The sequence below is a fragment of the Propithecus coquereli genome, unplaced genomic scaffold (assembly GCF_000956105.1).
Source record: "Propithecus coquereli isolate 6110/MARCELLA unplaced genomic scaffold, Pcoq_1.0 Scaffold150, whole genome shotgun sequence".
NCBI lineage: Eukaryota > Metazoa > Chordata > Mammalia > Primates > Indriidae > Propithecus > Propithecus coquereli.
The window spans coordinates 4,437,720-4,446,469 of record NW_012139414.1 but is presented as its reverse complement, the minus strand read 5'-3'; the positions used below and the strand labels follow the sequence as shown (position 1 = coordinate 4,446,469).

At 35.1% G+C, this 8,750-nt stretch overlaps 1 protein-coding gene across 2 annotated transcripts in view; it reads right to left on the bottom strand.

The window, feature by feature from the left end:
- The window catches only part of AUTS2 (autism susceptibility candidate 2), a 1,232,042-nt gene that overhangs the window by 647,014 nt on the left and 576,278 nt on the right, over positions 1-8,750 (bottom strand). The window lies entirely within an intron of this gene.

The window sequence follows — 8,750 nt, the reverse complement described above, 5'->3', positions numbered from 1 at the left end:
AATTCTCTTTCAAGCAAAAATGGAGGTATCTTTATTTTTTAAAATATTGTGTGAGTAGGTGTTGCCCTGGTATAAAAAATAATTGTTTTGTGGGTTGACTAATCAAATATTTTCTTCTCAGCAGATTTTAGATTGCCATTAGGACCTGATGTAAGACTCTGAAACCTCAGACCTACACATATGCAGGAAAAAAGTGACTGGAAGTCTGGAACATCTCACTAAATGCCAATTTTCCTTTGGTCATTTCTCTTTCTTTCCTTTTTAATAATGTTGCTGCAAAATGTGTGAATTTTAATAGTTAATGAACAACATGAAATCAAAGTATTTCACTGACTGGCTTGACATAAGACTGACACAATTTTTATAGCCCTAAAGTTGTTTTTTACATTTTTTTTATTGTGGTAAAATATGTAAGACACAAAGCTTTCCATTTTAACAATTATTTTAAGTGTGCCAATTCAGTGGCATTCATTACAATCACAATGTTGAGCAACTGCTATAACTTATCTATTTCCAAAATGATTTTACCATTCCAAAAAGAAACTATAACCATTAAGCAATAACTCCCCATCCCTCCCACTCCCCTCATGCCAATCCCTGATAATTTCTATTCTACTTTTCTCTATGAATTTGCCTATTCTAGATAACCTCCTAAATGGAATCATACAATATTTGTCCTTTTATGTCTTGCTTCTTTTTTAGCATGTTTTTAAGCTTCCTCCATATTAAAGTATGTATCAGAATGCCAATCCTTTTTATGATCGAATATATTCCACTGTATGTATGTATGTGTCAAATTTTGTTTATCCATTCATCTGTAGATGAACACATGGATTGTTTCTACCTTTTGGCTACTGTAAATAATATTGTAATGAACAACTGTTTTATAAGTATCTGAGTTTCTATTTTTCATCCTTTTGGGTATATACCTAAAAGTGGAATTGCTTTGTCATATGATAATTACATGTATAGCTTTTGAAGATTGCCAAGCTGTTTTCTACAGTGACTGCATCATTTTACATTCCCACCAGCACTGTATGAATGTTCCAACTTCCACATCCTACCCAACACTTGTTATTTTTCTTTCTTTTTTAAAAAATTATAGCTATCCCACCAGGTGTAAAGTAGTATCTAGATACAGTTTTGATGTGCATTTCTATAAAGGGTAATGACTTTCAGCATCTTTTCATTTTATTGGCTCTTTTATCTCTTTGCAGAAATGTCTATTCCAGTTCTTTGCCAATTTTTGAATTAGGTTCTTTTTTGTTGTTGAGTTTCAGGAATTTTTTTTACATATTCTGGATATTAAACACTTATCACTTACATGATTTGCACACATTTTCTCCCATTTTGTAGGTTGTCTATTGACTTTCTTCATGACACCCCTTTATGCACAAAAGTTTTTAATTTTGATGAAGTGCAATTTACCTATTAATATTTTCTCTTCTGTTGTACATATTTTTGGTGTCATATCTAAGAATCCACTGCCGAATCCGAGGTCATAAAGATTTACCTGTATGTTTTTTTTGTAAGAGTTTTACAGTTTTAGCACTTATATTTACTTGGGTCACTGATCCATTTTGGGTTTATTTTTATACATGGTGTAATCTAGGGCCCAACTTCATTCTTTTTCACGTACCAATCAATCCAGTTGCCCCAGCACTATTTATTGAAGAAAAAATTCTTTCCACATTTCAAAGACTTGGCACTCTTGTCAAAAATCATTTGGGTATATGAGTTTGTCTCTAGACTCTTGATTCTATTACATTGATCTATATCTACAATGTTATGCCAGTCTCATACTGTTTTTATTACTGTAGCTTTGCAGTAATTTTGAAATTGGTAAAGTGTAAGTCCTCCAACTTTGTTATTTTTCAAGATTGTGTTGGTTATTATGGCCCTCATTGCCATTTCATATGTATCTGAAGATCTGCTTTTCCATTTTTGCAAAAAATGTTGGAATTTTGATAGGGATTGCATTGAATCTACAAGTAGCATAGGGTAGTATCAATATTTTAACAATATTCAGTCTTCCTATTCATAAATATGGAATGTCTTTTGTCAATTCTTCTTCTTCTTTTTTTTTTTGGAGACAGGGTCTTGCTCTGTTGCCCAGGCTAGAGTACAGTGGCATCATCACAGTAGCCTCAAATTCCTGGGCTCAAGCAATCTTCTGCATCAGCCTCCTGAGTAGCTGGACCACAGGCATGTGCCACCACACCTGGTTAATTTTTGTATTTTTTGGACTATGTTGCTCATGCTGGCCAATTTCTTTTGATCTAATGGAAAGTGAGTTTAGAACAACCAGTCAAAAGATATAATCACTGCACTCTTGTCCCCTGAAGCTATGTGGCTTTCATTTCTCCACTCTATGAAGCAAATATGACTGACTAACCCTGGAATAATTTCCAGGGTCAATGAGATCTCATTTTAAGAGCATAAAAACATTCAGGAAAACAGCTATTTAAGCTTGAAATATTGTTAACAACTCAGGTAAGAACAGTTGTTATGGTTTTATGATTATACAGCTCTATCACAAAAATAATGAAACATACGAATACATAATGAAACATATTCTTACACACAGAAACACTCATACCCACAGAAAAAGACTTAGCTAGTACTCTTTATTTATATAACTGATAGATATCATACCATATTCAAAGAAGGGGAGGAAATTATCTATAACTAAGATATTAAGAATACCATAGAAATAATGATACTTTGTTTATTCCACTTATTCAATATCCCATATATCAACTCTCATCCAAAACCTCACAAACTTTCCTCAGCTAAGTAGGAAGGTGGTTGTATCTTGGGGTTGTCTTCCTCAGCTAATGAAGAAGTGTATTTGATATTATTACTGAGAATGGCTGAGTGTGCTGCAGTGTCTCCAATGTTTTATGCTAGTGGACACCTCTCAGTAAAAAAAGTTTTGAGTACACACCGCTAAGATTCATGTGTTTAAAAATTATAGACATCAACTACTCTCTGCTCATTAAATTGAATACTAGTAAAGCTTAATTTCTTTTTTTAGAAGAAAATTAAGTAATAATATTGTCTTTCTGTAAGTCAGTAGATCATCTTGCACATTAAAATGAAGACCACTGCTTTAGAGTACTATACAAAAAAAAGAAGAAAAGAGGTGAAGGATTTTGCTCCTCATTATATATCCTAACTCTGCTGCTGCTTCTTAATACTCAGAGATTCTAAACTGCTGTCTCTTTCTTTCATGGTATTCTCTCACTTAATCTGTTAATGTTGCTTTGTTGGTATCAATAATAATTTTTTTCTCTATTTGATCCATTTTATAAGAGAGTTTCCAAGTGTTTCTCTTGGGGCAAAGATGGGTCAAAAATGTTGATATAGGATATGTGACAGGAAAAGACAAGAGGCTCCAAAGGGGGTAGGTGGTTCTCAGAAATAGCAGAGGGGAACCTGCCCTGTTGGTGGGTAGGGGGCTGTAAGAAGGCTGACAGACACCTTAAGACGTATGGTATGTTCTCGCAAGGTTTTTCCTCCTAGAAATTCACCAGGAAATTCAATTCCTTCTCTTGCCAAATAAGTGGCTAGTTAGTCATCACTTCTAACAGGAATAAAATGACAGACGGAAAAGGACTGTTACCAATTTCCCAGGTGAAGAAATTACAAAACCCCCATAGCTAAATGAAATCATTTCCCAGTTATAGTACTGTCTACTTCTTTCATTTTTAACATTGATGATAAAAGTATAATCCTCTCTCTTTGCAATCGATTGTTTCCAAGACGACAAATACTCCCATCTACCTTAAAATTTGTTAAAATACATTTTTGGTCATACTACATTTAGAATGACATCATAACTGCAAGGTTCAAACGTGTACACAAAGAAAGTGTGAACTGCAATGACTGGGTATGCAAAGTGATCTAAAGGGAGGGGAGAGTTATGTAATAGAGACCTGAATCAATCCTGTGTGGTTTGGGTTGATTTTTTTTTTTTTTTTTTAACTTACATCACTGAGCCTTTCCCGAGAGCTGCTCCGATGGAACCCCTTGGATTCTCCACTGGCGCTTTCACTGTCACTGTCCCTGCAGCTGTTCTGCCCTGGCTTGAGCTAAAGGCAAAAGAAAAGAGGAAAAAGTCAATGGTCTGTTTCTCAGTTCCTGTTTTTTGAACCTTGTCAAGAGTGAACAATTTAAGGTCCATTCTTCTTGGTTTTTGAATACTGCCAGGTAAGCTGGCCAGAGAGAAAACACTGAGGATAGAATAAGCAAAATATTCACTGTGAAATGTCAATGTAGAGAAAAGAATGAGCAAGACTTAAATAAATACCTCAAAAGCCTAACCAAGGACCATGAATTGGAAATTAGTCTTTCCTCAGGTTTTTTCTTCTGTTCCACTGTGATTTTTTTTTTCAATAAAGAAAAGACCAAAAACATTGAATAGTCTAAAGCCAGATTACATTAACTGTGATTTCTCACCTATTTCTTCTGTCCTCTTCTGAAAAGAAAAGGAAAGGAAAAGGAAAAGGGAAAGAGGAAAAGGGAAAGGGAAAAAGAAAAAAAAAAGAAACAACAAAACAGAGCAAAAAAGCCAAGGTTTTCTTCTCTGGGAAAACTGATTAGATGCTCTGATGTTATCCTTCAAACACTGAGAAGACATTTAATGATCTTGTTAAGACAATATTCTGGAGGTCTCTTGATATTTAAAAGTAATGATTAAGACCTACAGATTAAGTAAGTTAAATCAGCATTCATTCACCAAATATGTATTAAGTACTACATCTGGGTTGGAACTGAGTGGTACAGATATAGTGGTAAACCAAAAAAAAACAAAAAGTCTCTGATCTTATTAGGTTTACATTCTAGTGGTTTCTACACATTTAGCCAGCTCTAATTTCCATTAAGAAATGAACACACAAAATTGAAAACCATCAGTCTATATTAGACTATAAGCCATATAGATATATGGACACATACACATATACACACACTCACACCCCATTTTCAGAGATACTAAGCAATGTAATGCTGAAGGTTATAAGATATAGTCTCTTTACAGTGTTCTCAGTATAGCAAGATAAATATAACTACACACAAAAAAAATACATGCTAAATGAAACCAAAAAGTAGCCAGTGATGTTCAGAGAAGTGATTTTTGAAGGCTTGGATTTTAAAAGTAGATTGGGTTCATATAGTTGAAAGGACAGTGCAAGATACTCCTGACGGAAGAAAGGCTGAAAGCAAAGGCAGAAAAAGAAACAAGCCAGGAAATTATTAAAAGTTGTCTCATATGAGAAACAGAGTTCCTTTTGGGAGAAAATAGGAAGAAACATTAGAGAGTGGTGCATGGATGAGAACATGGAAAGTGTCAAACAAAATATATGCTTCATTTTTCTAGGCAGGAGGGAACTTAAAGAGCAGAACACGCAATAGGCAGCAAACTTTTGCCTGCAGGTTTTCAAGTGGCCTTGGAGACAATGGGGCAGATGGAACCAAAACGAATGGACAGTGAGTCTGAATCAACATTCCTTGTACCTTTAAAGTGCCTCTCTTTAAAGACTACAGTTCAGACCCCACTTTTGGTCATTCCATTCACAGAGTCAGCTTCCCTCAACCCCCCCAAAATAGGGCATTCTTTCTTGCTTTCAACCTTTCTTCAAATCTACTTTTATCACTTTCTTCTAGAAGCCCTTTCTCCAGGAAGTCTTTTGTAATGGACCCCAGAAAACTGATGCTAATTTTACTTTCTATCCTCCTGAGCCCTAAAGTACTTAATTTTCTCCTAAATTAATGCTAAACCTACTCGTTCTAAGTTAATTTAGATAGGTGCAAGCTGTATGAGCCTTTTCTTATTACTATGGAATAAAAGTTTACAATGTTGTCATTGTCTCCAAGTTTTAACTTTTATAATGATTTACAAAGGGGAGATTTAAACTAAAGTGAACATCACCTTCTTTCCATTTCCTGAACATTCCTTGTCCATTCCTACTCTGTACTTTTTCACACCAGATTCCCTCTGTCTGGAATGTTCACCCTCACCTTCTCTATGCTTCTGAGGTCAAGATTTTTTAAAAACTCAGATCGCATCTCTTCTACTATGGTCTCTGAAGAGCTCTTTCTTTCTGTATTTATTTTTTAAAATATGCCTTTAATCCAAGTATGGTGGCTCACGCCTGTAATCCTAGCACTTTAGGAAGCTGAGGCAGGAGGATCACTTGAGACCAGGAGTTCAAGACTGGCCTGGGCAAGAGTGACAGCCCATCTCTATAAAAATAGAAAAATTAGCCAGGTGTGGTGGTGAGTGCCTGTAGTCCCAGAAACCTGGGAGTCTGAGGCAGGAATATGGCTTGAGCCCAGGAGTTTGAGGTTGTAGTGAACTATGACCATACCACTACTCTCTAGCCTGGGCAATAGAGAAAGACCCTGTCTTTGAAAAAAAAAAAAAAAAAATGCTTTCAAAATTTAGCTAACATTTAATTCTTCATGCTTTTGATAATTCTTCATGTTATATTTTTCTAGTTTAAAAAAGCCTATTGTTACAATATGGTTATACTAATGATAAAATCTGTATGTACAGTGCGCCCTCTAATTCATAAGCACTGTCAGAACTCTTATCCTACTGGTTCTCTACGTAAGGGCAGGTAGAACTACCTCCAACGTAAGGATGAAGAAACGAAGACAGTAAATGATGTGCACAGAATTAGGCAAGAGATCTAGGACTAAGTCTCTATTGCCTACTCCTCTCTTTAATTCTTAGTGCCCATTTAGATGTTTATAGTTAACACAGAAGGCATGACTCTGTAATATATTTGTGTTCTCCATATTTTTTAATATATTTGTGGTACTCAACTATCATACATTCACAAAGAAAGAAATCTTATTAGGTGATGTTTGATCACAACATGTTTATAAAACTCAGTTCCCCAATTTGGATGAGAAAAACACATCCAGCTGGGAATTGAGGATATAAGAGCATCAAGGCTTTTACAAATATCCAACCGGCTTAACAAACCCTGGGCATCGCACCTGGGCCTTTTTCGTGCTTCTTCATGACAGGAAGATGATGACTTTAACAAGGCTGAACAACAGACGTAAGAGGCTCTGACGTAAATTATCTGACTAAATGTTGATCTAGGCTAAGGGCAAAACCCAAGAAGGACTGAGGAGCAGCAGCTTGCTAGCCTTCCCAAGTGCCCTGCCAGCAAAAGCACTTCAGTAAACTCTTTTCAGAAAGCCTTACATAAAATCCACCCCCACGCTACCCCTTTCTCCTCCAAAGCCGGGCTCAAGTTTAAAGGAAACCTAGGATTTTAAGCTGTCAGACAGCTAAATATTTCAAAGAAATGGACTGACTAGTAAATGCTAAAGCTAAACCACAAGATTTCAGGCAAAGAAGTGTTTGTTCCTAATCCCATGAATATATTTTCAAACTGGCATTTTCAGTCACATAGGATGGATCATTTCAGGTAGCATAACTAACTCAGAAGTTGTAATCCTTCACCTGAAATTCCCAGCTATTACCTACAACCAAGAGACATTGTAAAGGCCAGGTGCTGCCTTAAACATTTAAAGAGCTAAGAAAAATTGATCTGCTTGCATTGATTTGTCTGAGCATTCATGGTTGCTATTATAGGAAAGCAGTTTGCTATAACTGATGAAATAAGATTTGTTACTATCAGCCTTTAGATACTTCAGAACTTCGTTTATTTAATAATTTCTATAACCCACTCTCTAATTTAAGAAGTTTCTTCCCATTAGAATATTGTATAGTTTATGCATCAGAATTGTAATAGAACAAAACAGATAAAATGAATGGAAGCTAGTATCTGGCAGGAGTGGCAGTAATTCTATCAGTAAGATTAACATCTTGTATAAAATATAAGAAGCCAGTTTGTTTTTCATTAGATTTCACTGTCAACAATATATCCTCCATACTCTGAAATTGTGATCTCATGATAGTGTTAACTGTTATTAATGACTAATTAGGAAAATAACAATCCAGGGTTTTATCACTGCTAATGAACATGTAACAAAGTTCCACCGCCCTGGACTATGTGAAGGTAGAGCAATTCTGTGTACATTTGCTCAGCATTTGTGAGCCGGACTATACTATTCTTTCCAGCTGGAGTATGGAGGGTTCCACAAAGATGCTTGATGCCCAGTAGGTGTCATTAACCTGTCAAACAAAATTTACAGAAGGATAAATTATGTAGAGAATATAGGCCTGGAACTTGAGAGGAAGGGTGTGAATTATGCAACAAAATGCAGAAGAGCGTTCAAAGGTAATCTTCCACAGTTTTAGTCCCTCAAAGCAGCATATATCCTCTTTCAGACTGCTGAGTTTTCGTGTAGGGATCTAAATGAACTCTATACAATGTTTTGAAAGTGTGTCAATAAGTTCAAAACTTTCGTCTTTTGCAGTAAAAATTTTAGACTTTACTTTGATGGTAGATTTTACCTAACATTAAAGTGGCAAGTACTTAATATTGTAAAAATATTGTTTTTATTTTTCAAAATAAAATTGTCCTCAAATTATAAAAATTTTGTGGATTGAATAGCATTTATACTGCTTTATTCCTTAAGCTTTAAAAGGTATGTCAGATGAGAGACACATGAATCAAACTAAAGAATATAATGAAAATCCTGACACATTAAAATAAGCTAACATGAATTAACTACTACAAACAAAATTATAAAGTTGGATAGAAAATTATTTTTTAAAAATGGAAACTATATTGTACTTCGAAATGGACAATAGCATGTTGTAC